The sequence below is a fragment of the Artibeus jamaicensis genome, unplaced genomic scaffold, assembly GCF_021234435.1.
Source record: "Artibeus jamaicensis isolate MK-2021 breed Jamaican fruit bat unplaced genomic scaffold, CSHL_Jam_final contig_387, whole genome shotgun sequence".
NCBI lineage: Eukaryota > Metazoa > Chordata > Mammalia > Chiroptera > Phyllostomidae > Artibeus > Artibeus jamaicensis.
The window spans coordinates 2,891,206-2,909,291 of record NW_026521812.1 but is presented as its reverse complement, the minus strand read 5'-3'; the positions used below and the strand labels follow the sequence as shown (position 1 = coordinate 2,909,291).

The following is an 18,086-nucleotide window of genomic DNA, read 5'->3' as shown; positions in this document are numbered from 1 at the left end:
GAATGACACTGACAGCAATCTAATTCTCATGATGAATACGAACGCCTCATTTACAAAATGTGTCATTTGATTACAGGGAATCCAAAAGATACGAGAACAAGAAAAAAAAAACTAAGCCAAAAATAAAACTATCAATTGTGTTCAAGTTTATTTAATCTCATCTAGTAATCGCCTCTTTACCGGAATGGTATTGTCCTGAAATTCTCCTGTCTATAGTTTACTCCTACTGTCTTCGGATGTCACCCCCTCCAGCAAGTCTGTTGTAAATCTTCTGTGCTCCGGAAGGAGAGTGTGACCCCAAGGTGTCCCTTTTCCTTTCAGCCCGACCTTCCTCAGCTGAAGATATAGACTGTTTGTAGGAGGGGGCCATACTTTGAAGTGAAATAAAAACAACTGAGTTAATTCTGTGGAACATTTCCACTGTTGTGGTAAGAATGAAAAGCATACATGTTAACTACAAAATACTAGTGTGCAATTTCAGTCATCCTACCTGCAACTCAATGCTCTTAGACTGGCTGTGCACAAAATCAAGATAAGTGGTAAGATTTCATGCTAATAACTTCAATTTTTAGTTTTTATTGTCTTAAAAATCACAAGCCAAAAAAGGGGAAGGGAAGTTAAGGAACATGTTTAAAGGACACATAGAGAAGCCAAAAGAGGGGTAAGACCATGGGGAGAGTTGGGGACAGGCAAGGGGGAAATGGAGACAACTGTACTTGAACAACATTATAATTTTTTAAAGATTTTTTAAAAATCATGTTACATGGGAAATTTTCAAAAAAAAAAACAACAGCATAAGTGGGGTGACCCCAAAAGAAAAGAAAAAGCCTCATAGATGGTTTTAACTGCATTTGTTCCTGCTTTTTAAACAAGGGTCTCTACGTTTTCATTCTGTGCTAGTCCCCCCAGAATAGATGGTGTTGGTCATAATGATACATCAAACAAGATCCTCTGAAGTGTGAAAAAAGTTCAGTATCTTCGAGAATGCCTACTCTATTCAAAGATGATAGAGAGGGAGAGATAGGGAGCTAGGTATTGTTTATTCATTTTGTTGAAGCAGCACTGTGTATTTCAGAAGTACAAATACTGGGTACATCACTTTCTCAGAATCTGCTCACCGATATTCAACGCCTTTGTGTAGTGTCTGGTGTCAGGACCAGGAGGCTTTCTTGTCCTTTCAGGACTGCCCCTAAAAGGGGTAGTCCTGTGTTGGGCTGGCTCCGGCTCCGGAGTGTTTCATCACCAGTACACAGCGATGACCTTTGGGCAAGATCAGGTGGTTCCTCTGTTCTTCACACTCGGAAAGGAAAGACCTGCTTGTAAAATGCAACAAATGTTTCCTGGGTTGAAGCCAATTTATTTTTGATCTTCATTTGATCTTTATTTTGACTAATCCTTTACTTTGTGTGATTTCCTTTTGTTGATATGCCAAAATTCTGCCAACCTGTTTCCTTTCTCAAAAAAAAACACACCTCATTTCTGTTAAGTTTAATTTAGTATTTGACTTGTTTGCCAAACATAAATTAAATCTCCTCTGCCCTGGCACCAACCCCTATTCAGGTCAGAGGCATGTTTCAGAAAGGTAAAGCCACAATAGACATACAGATGAGCTAATCACATATGTTTATTGTGGCTTTACTTTTAAAAGATGTTATACATTGATCTTTATGGACATGTTTAATGGGGAACTGGACAAGGTTTCTCCTTCTAGTTATTCATTCTGATAAAAGATCACATTTTTATGTCACCATGATCAAATCTATAGAATACCAACTATCTAGGTAGTGCAGACAACAGATTCAGCTGTAATTTGAATTGCCCAGATAAGCTATCCAAGATGCCTATAATCCCAATTCAGGGATGTGATGTAAGAACTTGATTGGTCCATTTCAGAGCCTGCTTTGGGGACTGTGCTCAGCAATCTGTGCTGTTGGTGGCACAGAAGCTAATGGCAATTTGTGCATTCTACTGCATTTTATCTGTCAGCAAGACCAAAGATCTCTTGCAAAGCTTTTCTTAACTCTACACACGCTGAGAGAAAGCTTCTTTTTCCAGATGAAACTCTATTCAGAGGTTTGGGTAAGGCAAACTGAAGCACCAATGAGCATTGTTAGCTCAGCATTTTCGACATGCAAGTTTGCTTCCAAAAACCTCCCTTTGAGCCTGAGTTTGCAAGAGGTTCAGCTCTCCTGAGTTTCACTCTGAGTGTCAAGTTCAAGCAGAACCCAAAAGAAACTCAAAGCAAAACCCACTTTGGACCCTTAGAGTTTCACCTGGCTTCTACCTGAAAGAACCACCCAAAGTTCCCTTGAAACTTGGCCCAAGTTTGCATGCAATTCAACTGAAATCCAATTCAGCACTGCTGAAAGGTTTGCAAACCTCCAGAAAATGGGCTGTGAACCTAGGATGACCTTGGAGTACCTAAGGAAGTTTATCAAAGTTTCCAACAAATTCAACTTCAACAGGACTGTTAGAACCTGGTGAAGAATGTTTTACTTTAAACTATAACTTACCTCCAGGAAATCTGTGAATCACATAGAATTGGCCTCAAGAGATGAGGTATTTCTATTTTATAAAATTATTTTTCATCTGCATATACTTTGTTAAGTAGGAAGGATTGTGGTTAATTGATGAGAGAGCAGGTGGCTATCATCACATGCTGTTTTCACCTCACCCTTGCATACAGCAAACTCCACAAGCTCTGGCACGTTGTTAAGCATTGCCCACGAAGTGGCCCCGGGAATCTACACATTTCTAATGGCAAACAGTTGAGATAATCCAATATCTCAGCACAACACAATGGGTTGTAACAACCTGTCACAGAAGACTAACTTCCACTTTTTCTAATGAAGATAAAAACTGCAACTTACTCTTCCTTGTTCTTCGGGCAAAGTTTCTTCCCTGTCTCATCTCTGCCTTGCCCTCCACCCTCTCCTCTTACCACAAAGCCCTACGTGTGCCTTCCTGATAACCCCCATTCACCCTCCCTGCTGTAACCATTTACCACTGTCCCCTTGCTTATTTGGCATTACCTGTCCCCATCCTTTCTTCATCTGCCTCTTTGCTTAACCTCCCTGCTGAAACTTTTGGACTGGCCTTCGACATCGCTCACTTTAGGACACTGTTCTCAGCGGGTCTCTGCTATCCCCTCCCACCGTCCCTATGCGTGCTCCAGGATTCCTTCTCCCAGTCCTGTGCTCCTTGCGCTCAGAGCTGGCATATCAGGAAACTTCTCAAGAGCTGAGGCTGATCTGTCCTCAGCAACCAGCACTCAGTGAACTAACTGCTCTGCCAGTGAGCAGCAGTTCGCAACAACTATGGAGGACAGTGTGATTTTATGTCATAGACCTAAACACAAGCAGGAGGAAGGAAAATAATGGAGAGTGGGGGAAAGAGCATGGATCTTAGAGTCTCATAGACTTAAGTTTGAATAGTGTGTCTCTGCCATGATGATCCTAAATAGCTGACTTACCCTTTTGGAGCTCTGGTTCCCTCCCAGTGCAATGGGGACTTTAATATCTAACTTGAAATGATAAGGGAATAAAGGAAATGATGCACATCCTAGAGACTCGGTTCATGTTAATTCTTTACTCTTAATAGTTCCTTAAGAGAAATACTACAGCTCACATTTTAGGTTTAAACCAATATAGTTTAGTGAAGAATTAGAAAACTGCTTATATTTTTAGCCTTCTCATGTGGTGCCACTTCTCTGTTCAATGTCCTAAGCCGGTGGTCCCCAACCTTTTTGGTACCAGAAACCCATTTCTTAGAAGACATTTTTTCCATGGTGCATGGCTGAGGGTAGGGGCGAGGGAAGGAGGGAGAAATGGTTTGGGATGATTCAAAAGCATACATTCAAGCTCATCTCCTGCTGTGCAGACAGGTTCCTAACAGGCCCGGACCAGTATGGTCCAAGGCCCAGAGGTTGGAGACCCCTGTCCTAAGCAACATGGCAGTTTTGCACTGAGGTACAAACACCAGACTCAAAGAATTTCCCTGTTTTCTCATTTAGGGTACATATTTTAAAACACTCATTTTGCTAGAGCCAAGATGATTTCATGCCGTCTACTTGGTTTACAGCACTGTTCTAGCTAAGGAGAATCTTACTAAAAATAGTATATTCATAATTTATATCTATACTTTGCTTCATGAATAAAACATTCATTGTTAAATATTATCTAAAAAAGAAAATCAAATGAAAACTTAATCGTGCTTATATATGTAAACAATTTAATGACATTGTCAGCATTAACATAAAAATATAAAAATTAGAAAAACTTGCCTCAGAACTTTAGGGTTAAAGTCACAAAGGCACACAGTAAGGGATGTGGAGTGTTGTCTATGACTGTGAGTCAGATTGAAAGCTGTTCCTTCTAACTAACCCAGGATCTCTATCTCTCATCCATTCACCCCACACAACTTTTAAAACTTCACTTTTCTGCGAATGTGTGCATTTTGAAATAAGGCAGATTACTCATGGACCTCACTATCTTTCATGTAGTTTTTCCCATTTTGGTAAATGCATGATAATAATCATAATAATAAGTGGGAGAACTATACTTAATACTACATTCTTACTGCATCTATTTAAGGTTGAGACTGTAAGCACAACCAAAATGTCTTACCTGAAAATGAAGAATTCTGTGAGTCATCTAGTTTTTGTTTAGAAGGGTATCGCACTTGAATGAAAAAAGATGAATAAGTGTTTGGTGCCATATGGATTATACTTTATTTTTAAATCTATGTTAGGTTTAATTTTGCACAAAAATTAATTGTCTGGCATTGTTATTCCAACAATGGCTAGAAGAAATGTATAACAATATTTGTTTTCTTAGAGTCAGTAGAATTTATAGTAGAAAGCTAAAGAAAAAATGCAACATATAAAATAGAAAATGTCTGTTACCCTTAACTTTATTATCATGTATAGGGCTCAGTAAATATTTTTGAATGAATAAGTATTATAATGAATTAATAGCTGAACCATTTGGCCTAGAAGATGTGGTTGACCTAGCACATATCAGGGAAAGAAAGAAAGCTGAGAAGATGCCTTCCCCCATCTTGAAGCAGGTTGAACAGGCCCTCGTTGGGACTCCCCAGAGGACAGCCTGATCGAAGAGTGGTACAGAATGGGATAATAAGCAGAACCCGGCAGTCTGAAAGTAAGAAAGAGAGAGATCACTTACAGATGCAAAGTATAAATGGGGAGGGCTAGGAGCAGGATTGTAAAAGCGAGAGTATGTCAAGACCTAAAAGCTATGCTAGAACTAAATCCTTATGGAAATAAGTCAAGTAAGCTTTCATAAGCTTACAAAAACTTATGAAGTGTTTATTTCTTGAATTTTTCATTTAATGTTTTAGGATCATGGTGGATATTAGTTAGCTGGAACTGTGGAAAGCAAGCAGGGCATTAGGAAAGACTAATATAAGGGAAAATAATACTATGAAGGGAAAAGGAGATACACGGAAGGTAAAAATGAAGGTAAAAGACAAAGGCAGGAAGGTAGAAAGGAAAGAAATTCCCGAAGATTGGGAGGAATCTTGACTATTTCCCCACTGGTGTTAGAAAAGACACCATAGTTCATTGGCTCATTTATTCTCAGCAGTTCCCTGGTGTATCTGGCCAGGCATCTCTGAGGTTTATAGCTTTGGAGCCAAAATGGCTCCAGTCTCAGAAACTAACTCTGACATAAATATGAGGGGTGTTTCATTATAACCACAAATCGGTAAGAGTGAAATTCAAAGAAAAAAATGAAAACATTATGTTTTGTTTGAAAAAGTTTGTCCTGAGGTCATTACCTAGTAATGATTCATTTTGCCCAGCAAGGAAAGTTAGGGGTATCCCTTTCATGAGTCACAATCTTTCTCTTGTGGATTTCTTTGTTTTGAATATTTTATTTCTTGGTTCGTTAAACTATATTAATGTCAAGTGACATAACAAATGTAAAAGTAGTTGAAGCCATAACCAACCAGGGCATGAATCATACAGGGTACACTTGATAAAAATGACTAAATTTTCATCTTCTCTAATTAATAAATTAATAATGAGTAGTCAGTTGCAATAAAATGTTTTTTATACTACAAATAAATCCTTATTTTCTCTAGATTTGAACTTACAGTGCTGATTTCCAGATATCACCCAGAACATACATTTGGGGAGAAAAATACTACTCTTATATAACAGAGAGTAAGGTCAGGGATATTATCAGCCCTAACAGTGGCCTGGGCTCAACAAAGATGTAAGAGAAAATAATGAATGAGAGATCTCGAATGAGCCCTCAGAGATCCTTGGGTACACACATAACCTTCTTCCATAAAACAGTTCTTACTGCCACTGTTTAAAATGCAATCCTCCCCTGAAAAGATCATTGTTATAGGCCATTAGTAATATGTTAATAATGATAATAATCATAGTTTACATTTACCAAACATTGTTGTGGACCAGGGGTTATTTCAAACATTTTATAATTTAATATGGCCAATCTTGTTTAACTGTAAATGATAGATACTTACTGTTACTCTCCTCTCTTTTGATGAATTGATAGGCCTAGACTGATTACTAATGAATAAATTACTGAAATTCAGCCCGCCAAATCACAACAATTGATATCAATAATAATTACTGGCAATTCAGCAAAGTAGTAAAAAGCTATGATTATTAAGTTAAAAAACTTTCCTCTAACTGTGAAATGAAGAAAGATAGCTCCTGGAGATGAGGTCATAAATGGTTAATTATTTCAAGGACTTCCAAACAAGATGGAAATGTATGTAGATACACTTTGCTTCCTCAGACAACCAAAAGAAGAACAACAACAAGTTTGAAAAACAAACAAAAAACCCCCACCAGAACTGCCAGAAAATTGAACTGTATGAAAGTCTGATGACCAAGGAGTCAAAGAAGAAACATTCATCCAGACTGGTAGGAGGGGCAGAGATAGGAAGTTGGGGCACAGAAGACATGCAGCAAGGCAGTGGACTGGCTGGTGGATGGGTCAGTCCCACATTTGTATGTGGAGAACCCAGAAGGAACAGCTGGGGAGCGAGACAGACTGCACAACCCAGGGTTCCAGCGTGGAAAAAGAAAGACTCAAAAACTTCTGGCTGTAAAAACCTGTGGGGCTTGTGGCAGCAGGAGAAACTACCAGTCTCATAGGAGAGTTTGTTGGAGAGACCCACAGGGCCCTAGAACATACACAAAATCCACGCACCTGGGCATCAGCACCAGACGGGCCCAATTTACTTGTGGGTAGTGGGGCAAGAGCCTAGCAAGCTTCATTGCTCCCTTTTGGACCCCTCCCCCACATACAGCACCACAACACAGTGATGTAGGTTGCCCCCACCCTGGTGAATATACGAGGCTCTGCACTTTACAATGTAACAGGTGTGCCAAGTCAAAGAAATATGATCTAAATGAAAGAACAGATCAAAACTCCAGAACTAGAACCAAGTAGTGAAAATATAGACAACCCATCAGATACAGAGTTCAAAACACTGGCAATCAGAATGCTCACAGAAATGGTTGAGTATGGTCACAAAATAGAGGAAGAAATGAAGGCTACACAAAGTGAAATAAAGAAAAATACACAGAAAACCAACAATGAAGGGAAGGAAACCAGGACTCATATCAATGATTGGAGCAGAAGGAAGAAATAAACATTCAACCAAAACATAATGAAGAAACAAGAGTTCAAAAAGAAATGAGGAGAAGCTTAAGAACCTCTGGGATAACTTTAAATGTGCCAACATCTGAATCATAGGAATGCCAGGAGGAAAAGAGGAAGAGCAAGAAATTGAAAACTTATTTGAACAACTAATGAAGGAAAATTTCTCCAATCTGGTGAAGTAAATAGACTTCCAGGAAGTCCAGGAAGCTCAAAGTCCCAAAGAAATTGGACCCAAAAAGGAATACACCAAGACAACAACATAATTACATTATCCAAGATTAAAGATAAGGAGAGAATCTCAAAAGCTGTGCGAGAAAAGGAGACAGTTACCTACCAAAGAGTTCCCATAAGACTATCAACTGATTTCTTAAAAAAACAAAAAACAAAAAACAAAACCCTTGCAGGCAAGAAGGGTCTGGAAAGATGTATTCCAACTCATAAAAAGCAAGGACTGACATCCAAGATTGCTCTAACTAGCAAAGCTATCATTTTAATGGAAGGGCAGATAAAGTGCTTCCCAGATAAGGTAAAGTTAAAGGAGTTCATCCTCACCAAGCCCTTATTATATGAAATGTTAAGGGGACTTGCCTAAGAAAAAGAAGAAGATCACAACTATGAATAGTAAAATGACAACCAAGTCACAGCTATTGACAATATAGCCTAAAAAACAACAAAAAACAAATTAAGCAAACCACTAGAACAGGAATGGATTCACAGAAAGGGAGATCACATGGAGAGTTATCAATGGGGAGGAGGAGGGATGAGAATGGAAGAAAAGGTACAGGGAATAAGAAGCATAATTGGTAGGTACAAAATACATGGGGGCAGTTTAAGAATAGTATAGGAAATGGAGAAGCCAAAGAACATACATATATGACCCATGGACATGAACTAATTCAGGGTGTGGTGGGGGTAATGCTGTTAGGGGAATGCGGGGCAAAGGGGGATAAAAGGGAGGAGAGAAATGGGACAACTGTAATAGCACAATCAATAAAATATACTTAAAATAGTTAATTGGTTCAGAAATTCAAAACACAACATAGAATTATTTTGAATAAGACAATTTAGCAAGAATTCTTATTGAATTTCAATGCTTTATACTTGCATATCTGACCTAGGAAATCCCAATCTGAAATTCAACGTTTCCTACATGTATGATAACACTGGATGCTATAGTTTGTCCCTTCAGAAGTGTGCTCCTGTTGAAGGAGTTTGGGTCAGACACTCAATCACTAGCACCATGGAAACACTGGTCAAGAAACAAGAGCCCTATCAGCATCTCCACTCTTCCAGCACTGGTTGTATTGCCTTCCTCTTTAAAATGGAGGATAATAATGTTCACCCACACACCACATGGCTTCTAAGAATCAAATGAATTATAGATGCGAAAGAACTACTTAATTCTTTATTATTTTTAATGATACTAAGCATGAGCATATCAGATGATGGGAGAAATGGAAGGATATATATTTGCTCAAGGGTACTATAAATTTTGATCACTTTTTTATAGCATTTATTAACCAGGTATTGTGCTTTGATAAGTGGGGTAACTACTTGTAACTATAATAATCAATCCATCCTGAGTTATCTCTAAGATGTCATACATGTTGCGGTACTTAAGTATACATTTAAACAATACTTATCTGGGTTAAAATCCCAACTCTATACTTACGAGCTGTGCAGTGTTAAATAATGTCCTTAACCTCCTTAATGTCCTCATCTATAAATTGTGGATAATAATTATATCTATCTTACAGGGTTGTTATGAGGATTAAATAAGTCAATAGAAGCAAAGCATTTAGAATTAATGTCTAACATATAAAATATACTACATAAGCATTTGCAATTACTTATATTGACCCTTGAACAATGTGGGGGTCAGAGGTGCCAGCCCCCAGTGCAGTTGAAAATCCATATATAACTTTGACTCCCCCAAAACTTAACTACTAATAGCCTACTATTGACCCAAAGCCTTACAAATAAATAACATAAACAGTCAATTAACACATATTTTGTATATGAATTATATACTGTATTAGTACAATAAAGTTATCTTAGAGAAAAGGAAATGTTATTAAGAAAATTTTAAGGAAGAGAAAACATTAAAAATATCCATATATAAGTGGACCTACACAATTTAAACCCATGTTGTTCAAGGGTCAACTGTGTTATGAGTTATAATATAGATTCACATAAAGGCAAGTTACATTATTGTGTTTCTAACTCACTCCATCCTTATAATCATGAATTTCAAAGCATCATTACATTATATGGCTTTCAAATACTTTGAACAAATAGTACTACACACATACTACTCACTCAGCACTGTGCTAGAATTCTACACTTAATAGCAATGAAATCTTAGTAATATTCTCCTGGCCCATAGGGATTTATAATTCATTTGTACTCAGGAGAGGAGAAGGTATCAAATCAATGAATACTAAAATGAGTTATTTGGGTACCAAAATAAAAAATCAATATCTGCCCTGGCTGGTGTAGCTCAGTGGATTGAGCACAGGCCTGTGAACCAAAGGTTGCTGGTTCAATTCCCAGTCAGGGCACATGCCTGGGTTGCAGGCCAGATCCACAGTAGGGGACACATGAGAGGCAACCACACATTGATGTTTCTGTCCCTCTCTTCCCATCTCTATCTTTAAAAAAATCAATATGTTTTGAGGTCCATTGAAGATCACTTTGGATCCTTGCCCAGGAGAATAACATGATTGAGAATGGCATTTAAGGGAGATTAATCTGGCGGCAGAATGATTAAAGACCTGAAGATTTTCTCCTTTATTTCCAAACTGAGTTGGTGGCAACATCATGAACCTAGTCAGCCAACTAGAAAATTCGGTATCCATAAATCTCCAAATCCTGTGACTGTGAGCACCTGCAAACTTTTGCAAAGCACTGTCCAGTCTGAATGAAGTGCTCTCTGTCCTGTAAACTAGAGCTCGGTGCACCATCTCTCTATTGATGCCACCACCACTGAGCTACATCATCTCTTATCTGAGCTATTGCAATTGTTGCCTAGTTTCCCTGATGCTTTTGAACTCCTCAAATCAAACTAATTGTTACCTATCATCTACCTAAAATGCGTATCTGACCGTTCATTCATTCATTCTCAAATGTTCATTTAGTGCTTACTGTATACCAAGTCAAGCACAAACAATTGTTGAGCAAAGGCGGTTATGGTCTCTGAACATCATGGAGACATCATGGTGACAGACAATGACCAATCAATCTTCCCTAATGCTGAGTTAAAGTAATGTTGAGCATAACTTTCTAAGCCTCAGTTTCTCCATATTTAAACAGGAGTGACCTACCTTACAAGGTTGTTATGAGGATAAAATAAGATTACTGTTATGAAAGGACCACAGAGAAGATGCTTGATAAAAACTTACTTTGTTTTTGAAATCAAATAACAGCAATTAGGCCAGAGATTAGAGCAAGAGACCGGGAAGTCAGTGGCAGAAGTGGAGATAGAGCCCTGAGAGTGAAGGAATTCTCCAGAAGAGCGTGAGCTAAACAGAGAAAGCTAAGGATCAAGCACCAGGCCCAGGGAGTAGGAAGGAGGAAGAGGAACCATAGGAAGGGGACTAAGAATTTGTGGGAGAAACAGCAGAAAAACCACGGCCTTCTGTTATTAAATATTAAATGGCTTTGTGGGAAAGACAAATCATCTTGTATTTGTTTTGTTTATAGAAATACTTGCTCACACAGACAGTAATAACCAGCAGGTTATAAGAAGGACAAAAATGTAAACATCTTAAGTCAAGAAAATGACCAACCTTTAGCTAGTCTACCAAGTGTTGCATGCAGTCAACTTTTATTCAACTCAGAAAAACCGAGGAGGAGGCTAGTCTAAACCAATGAAAATTATAAATTACTCTCTTTAAACAAATGAAATATTATGGTTTCATATATAGACAGTGATAGCTTATATCTATATGATGTCCAAAAAAGTACTTCCAAGTAGATATTTTCATAGACTTGCTTTCATAAACAAGAATTTCTTGATTAATATATAAGTTGAGAGTACATAAACACATAATATCAAACTACATGCTTGAAAAATATGTCCTCTCCACTAGGTTAATTATATTCCTGCAATCTTTTACGCTCCTTTTCAAAAAAAAATCTTCAACCAAAGATATGTTTATGACTTTGAGGAGAAAGGAATGGGGAAGAGAGAGAGAGAGGGAGGGAGAGAGAAACATTGATTGGTTGACTCCCATACACTCACTGACTGGGGCTCAAACCTAGTCTTTTTATTAAAATTTTATTTATTTTTCAAGTACAGTTTTCTGTTTATTTCTCCCATCCCAGCCCACCATGCCCCATGCTCCCCACCTCCCTCCCATTTCCACCCCCCTTAGTTCTCGTCCCTGTGTCCTTCCTATTTGTTCCTCCAAATCCCTCCCCTTTTTTCCCCTTAAATTCCCCTCCCTCTCCCCTCTGGTCACTGTCTCCTTGTTCTCTATTTCAGTGTCTTTGTTTTTATTCTGCTTGCTTGTTTGTTTTGTTGTTTAGCTTCCTGTTAAAGGTGAGATCATATGGTATTTGTCTTTCAACACCTGGCCTATTTCACTCAGCATAATGCTTTCCAGTTCCAGCCATGTTGTTGCAAAGGGTAGTAGCCCCTTCTTTCTCTCTGCTGCATAGAATTCCATTGTATATATGTACCACAATTTTTTGACCCATTCATTTACTGACGGGCACCTAGGTTGCTTCCAACTCTTGGCTATTGTAAATTGGGCTGCTATGAACACTGTGGTGCATAGGTTCTTTGAAATTAATGTTTTAGGATTCTTAGGATATAATCCCAGCAGTGGAATTGCTGGGTCAAAAGGCAGGTCAATTTTTATTTTTCTGAGAAAATTCCATACTGTTTTCCATAATGGTTGTACCAGTCTGCAATCCCACCAACAGTGAACTAAGGACCCCTCTTCCCCACAACCTCTCCAACATTTGTTGTTGGTTGCATTGTTTATGATAGCCATCCTGACTGGTGTAAAGTGGTATCTCATTGTGGTTTTAATTTGCATCTCTCTGATAGCTAACGATATTGAGCATCTCTTCATGTGTCTCTGGACCCTCTGTATGTCCTCCTTGGAGAAGTGTCTGTTCAAGTCCTTTTCCCATTTTTTGATTGGGTTAGATGTCTTCTTAGAGTGGAGTTGTATAAGTTCTTTGTATATTTTGGAGATTAAACCCTTGTCTGAGGTATCATTGGCAAATATGTTTTCCCATACAGTTGGTTGTCTTTTTAATCTGATACTGTTTTCTTTAGCCATGCAGAAGCTTTTTATTTTGATGAGATCCCATTTGTTTATTCTTTCCTTTATATTCCTTGCTCTAGGGGACATATCAGTAAAAATGTTGCTGCATGAAATATCTGAGATTTTCTTGCCGATGTTCTCCTCTAGGACTTTAATGGTGTCACAGCTTATATTTAAGTCTTTTATACACCTTGAATTTATTTTGGTGTATGGTGTAAGTTTGTGCTCAAGTTTCATTTTTTTGCATGTAGCTGTCCAGTTCTCCCAGCACCATTTGTTGAAGAGGCTATCTTTACTCCATTTTATGTTACTGCCCCCTTTGTCGAATATTAATTGACTGCAGAGAGTTGGGTTGGTTTCTGGGGTCTCTGTTGTGTTCCATTGGTCTATGTGCCTGTTTTTATGCCAGTACCAGGCTGTTTTGATTACAGTGGCCTTGTAATATAGTTTAATATCAGGTATTGTGATCCCTCCTACTTTGTGCTTCTTTCTCAAAAGTGCAGCTGCTGTTCGGGGTCATTTATGGTTCCATACAAATTTTTGAAGTGTTTGTTCTATGTCTGTGAAATATGCCATTGGTACTTTAATAGGTATTGCATTGAATCTGTATATTGCTTTGGGTAGTATGGACATTTTAATTCTTCCAATCCGTGAACAAGGTATATGTTTCCCTTTGTTTGTGTCTTCCCTGATTTCTTTCTTCAGTGCTGTGTAGTTTTCTGCATACAGGCTTTTTACCTCCTTAGTTAGGTTTATTCCCAGATATTTTATTTTTCTTTTTGCTATATTGAATGGGATTTTTTTTCTTGATTTCTGCTTCTGCTGATTCATTGTTAGTATACAAAAATGCCTTTGATTTCTGGATATTGACTTTGTATCCTGCTGTTTTGCCAAATTCATTAATTAGTTCGAGCAGTTTTTTGGTAGAGTCTATAGGATTTTCCATGTACACTATCATGTCATCTGCAAACAGTGACAGTTTTGTTTCCTCCTTTCCTATCTGGATGTCAAACCTACAGTCTTGGTGCACAGGATAATGTTCCAAGCAACTGGATAGGGCTTTTTTTAATTTCTTTTTTTAATTTAATTGTTCAAGTACAGTTTTCTGTCTTTTACTCCCATCCCAGCCCCCACCCAACCCTCCCCACCTCCCTCCCATTTCCACCCCGCCTTGTTTTTGTCCATGTGTCCTTTATACTTGTTCCTGTAAACCCTTCTTCCCCTTTTCCGCTGAAATTCCCTCCCCTCTCCCCTCTGGTCAGCCTGTTTTCTATTTCTGGGTCTTTGGTTATATTTTGCTTGTTTGTTTGTTTTGTGGTTTAGGTTCTTCTTAAAGGTAAGATCATATGGTATTTGTCTTTCACTGCCTGGCTTATTTTGCTTAGAAGGATGGGGCCTTTTATACTACTTTTTGTTTATTGAATCCACTTAGCATAGAGAGGCCAAAGATCATAATCTTTATCTTAATTAGCCCCATGCCAACTACCAAAAATTCAAAATCAGCAAAACAGAGCAGCGAGGTTTTACCAGGCATAGTGCCAAAGCTAACATATGAATATTTTTCTCCAAAAATCCAGTTATATTCAAGTTGTTTCTCTCTAGACCAACTCTCCAATGGCTAACTAAAGAGCTTGAAGCAAATGAATGTATTTCATTACATTACTTGTTTCTTTTATAAGAAATACACTATCTCTGCTAAGGAGGAGTTAGCTCCTTCATTCTGCCCCACCTGCCGCCTCTGCCAGGGCACGGCTGGGGCTTTTTCTTCAGTTCTGGGCATCACATTTTAGGACAAACTCTAATAAAATAAAACGGTTCAAAGGAAATGAGTCTTGGCATCATTTCATATGAGGGACATTTGTTCTGGAGAACAAATGACAGTGATCTAAAAGACTAGGTGTGTAAGAGTCACTAACCTTGTCTTCAACATAAACCAACAGTGGCAGCTTATCAAAGCTTATGGAAACGCGGATCTGGGTTGCAAAGCTCCCACCTGCCACTCAGAAGGCCCCGTCTGGAGGAGAACTGAGGAACCTGCATTCCAACAAGAACCCCAGGTGACTCTGATGCAGGTGATCCACAGAGAGCACTTCGTGAAACGCCGCTTCTGAAGGTGACCGAGAATTAATGGACCAATGTCACAAGGAGATAGATTGCAGCTCAATATATGCAAAAGACCCTCCCAGTGGTCAGAGCTTCTCTGATGGAAAGGCAGCTCCCGTGGTTGCACACTGCCGTCATTGGAAGGTTCCATACGCACAGCTAACACGTGGGTAACCACAGTCAGGATGTCATTGAAATGTGTTCACCAAGCAGACGGTTATACCACATGGAAGCTGAGGAATCAATTGGACATGAGAATGTCCATTTCTGAATTTGTTAAATAAAGATGCCAATGGTGGTCATTGTCCTTTACATAGAAGTTACTTGGCAGAGGGACAAATAAGAAAACAAAATCTCCTGTAAATTTCGAAGCAGGGACTATAATTGTTCGATGAACTATTTTTGTCCTTGAAGGATCATGATTGAATTACATTAAACTGTAATTATTGGTAAATATTAGAATATTTTATTTTAATTTATTATTATGTATTGTATTTGCCACAGGATGAATTCCTGGGCCTTGGGAATTATTTAGCATGTGTTGACAAAAGACGATCAGAACCCCAAAATGAAATAGGTGTCAGGAATAAAGAACTGAGGGTGTGGCAGCAGGGGCCCCACCAGACACTCGTTCTGTGGGGAGGGGGGCAAAGAGATGAAGGGGGCAGACGATAATGTACAGAGCATCTCTTATATTGTTTTTTCCTGATCTGCTCTCTGCATTTCAGTCTCCATTTGTTACAGGCCAAAAGTTCAAAGTCAAAATTAATTGTTCTGAAGAGAATGAAAAAGAAACAGGAAGAGAAATGACATCTCTTCACATCCTGAACGAGCCCATTTTGATATTGACAGGGAGGGGGCTGATTCACAACAGGTCAGATGCGATGGGAAGTCATAATGAGACATTAGTTCCACTTGTGGTTTGGCTGTGTGAATCGTCAGGCTGCAGGGTGTGAGAGCGAGCTGAGGGCCCGGATTCACGCCCTTTCCTTTTATGACATAAAATGCCCTTCATTTGTGGGGCAAAGGTATGTGCTTTTTTAAAATAAGGAAACAAGTTAAAAAAAAGAAGGGTGTCAGTGTTTCTCTTTACCTGGTAATAAGTAAAGCTGTGCTGGTCATTGGGAGGCTTCTCTGAGGAGGTACCATTTGAGTTGAGCTAAAAATGACTCCAAAAATCCTGACATTTGAAAATCACAAGAACTGCCTATGACGCAGAGGGACCAGTCAATACAAAAGAAAAAAAAAACATTGCCTCAAACATTCAAAAAAGATGACTTTGCTGAAGGAGCAGCAGCTACTTTCCGGTGTCGGGGTTACAGGGAAGAATCCAGAGTCTGAAATAGGGCTCACATTATCCCTGTGGCTGTCAAGCCAGAGCCACAGTGGCCACTAAAGATGAAGGAGCCACTGTGCTAGGCTCTGCCCAACAGGGAGAGAGCACTCGACCTGTCCTGGGGCTGGGTGAGATCCGTGGATTCCAGCTTTTCTAACAGCTGCCCAGAGTGCCAGCTAGTACAATCCAGACACGTGAGGAAGTTACAACCTCATGGGCCAACTTTGACCAATGAAAGATAAGAGACAGGAAGTGGCCAGAAGACAAATTTCTTGCTCATCCTCTTCTCTGAGGACCTACATGTTTCCATCCGGTCTCTTGGAGCAGTCCTGTGAGACCACGTACCCAGTATACTGTGGCCGGCCCAGTGGCACCCCCTCTTGTACCTGCTCTCCCTCCTTTCCTGCCCAATTCCCCCTCCTCTCACTCCAGTTTCCTGGGTTTTCACTCCCTGATAGAATTAGCACATGAGCTTTCCCTCAGGCAGTTTTCTAGACAACCTACTCTGGGACGAATCTATCAATTAATCCTCCCAGAAATCACGAGGTAGGTACTCTTAATATCCCCATGATATACATAAAGAAACTGAGCACAGAAGCCACGTAACTTGCCCGGAGTCGGGCATTTGGTGAGTGAGTCCAGGTGATATTCTGAAATGGTTCTGCTCCTCAGTCTGTCCCGTAGATGCTGGTCATGTTCACAGGCAGGAGCCACATTCAAGATGGGCCTGCAACTGCTTATATGTAGTAGTAGGAGAGCGTACTATTCTTTGTTTTTTCAATTTTTCAATCACAGTTAATATTTAATATTATATTAGTTTCAGGTGTATGTGGTAGCAGGGACTCCTACCACGGCATGGTGATTAGACATTCATATCTTAAAAAATGAACTCCCTCAGAAGTCCAGTACCTACCCAGCCCCCATGTACAATTATTACAATATTATCGACTAGATCCCCTAAGCTGTACTTTATATTCCCATGATTATTGGGTAACTGCTAATGTGTACTTCTTAATCCCTTCACCTTTCCACTTAGCCCCTTACCCCTACGCCCTGGCAACCATCAGTTTGTTCTCTCTATCTATGAGTTTCTGTTTTGTTTGTTTATTTATTTTGTTTTTTAGGTTCCACATACAAGTGAAATCATATGGTATTTGTCTTTCTCTGACATTGCACTCTAGGTCCATCTATGTCGTCACAAATGAGAAGATTTCATTTTTTCTGCCATGTAATATTTCACTGTATATATGTACCACATCTTTATCCAATTATCTATTGCTGGGCCCTTAAGTTGCTTCCATATCTTGGCTATTGTAAGTATGTGGCAATGAACTTAGGGGTGCACATATCTTTTCGAATTAGCCAGCAAACCTCATTTCTTGGTATTTATCTGAAGAAATCCAAAACAATAAGCCTAGTGTTCTCCGAGAGAACTGCCCCTCTCTCTGGGCCTCCAAGGAGGGGTCGTGCAGCCCATTGTTACAGACCCTCGGCTCCTATCACTGAACCCTTCATATTGGAAGAGACCGGGCCTAAACAATCGGCTGGTCTTTACCAGTCTATCATTAACCACTTTTCAACCATCTATTCTATGCCAAGCGAGCACTTTTCCAGCTATTATGCACTTCAATTAATCAGAAATGGCCACAAAACTCACTCTTCAGAGTTAGAGAAACAAAGCAAAAACAGAGAAGCGGGCCTGGGACT

General features: G+C 39.3%; 1 long non-coding RNA gene across 1 annotated transcript in view; it reads right to left on the bottom strand.

Annotated features, from left to right (window-relative positions):
• Positions 1 to 637: 637 nt before the first annotated feature.
• Positions 638 to 18,086, bottom strand: part of LOC119062161 (uncharacterized) — a 41,511-nt gene continuing 24,062 nt past the window's right edge. The window contains exon 3 of the long non-coding RNA XR_005084933.2: positions 638 to 1,313. This is a non-coding gene — a long non-coding RNA (uncharacterized LOC119062161). The remainder of the gene's footprint in view (positions 1,314 to 18,086) is intronic.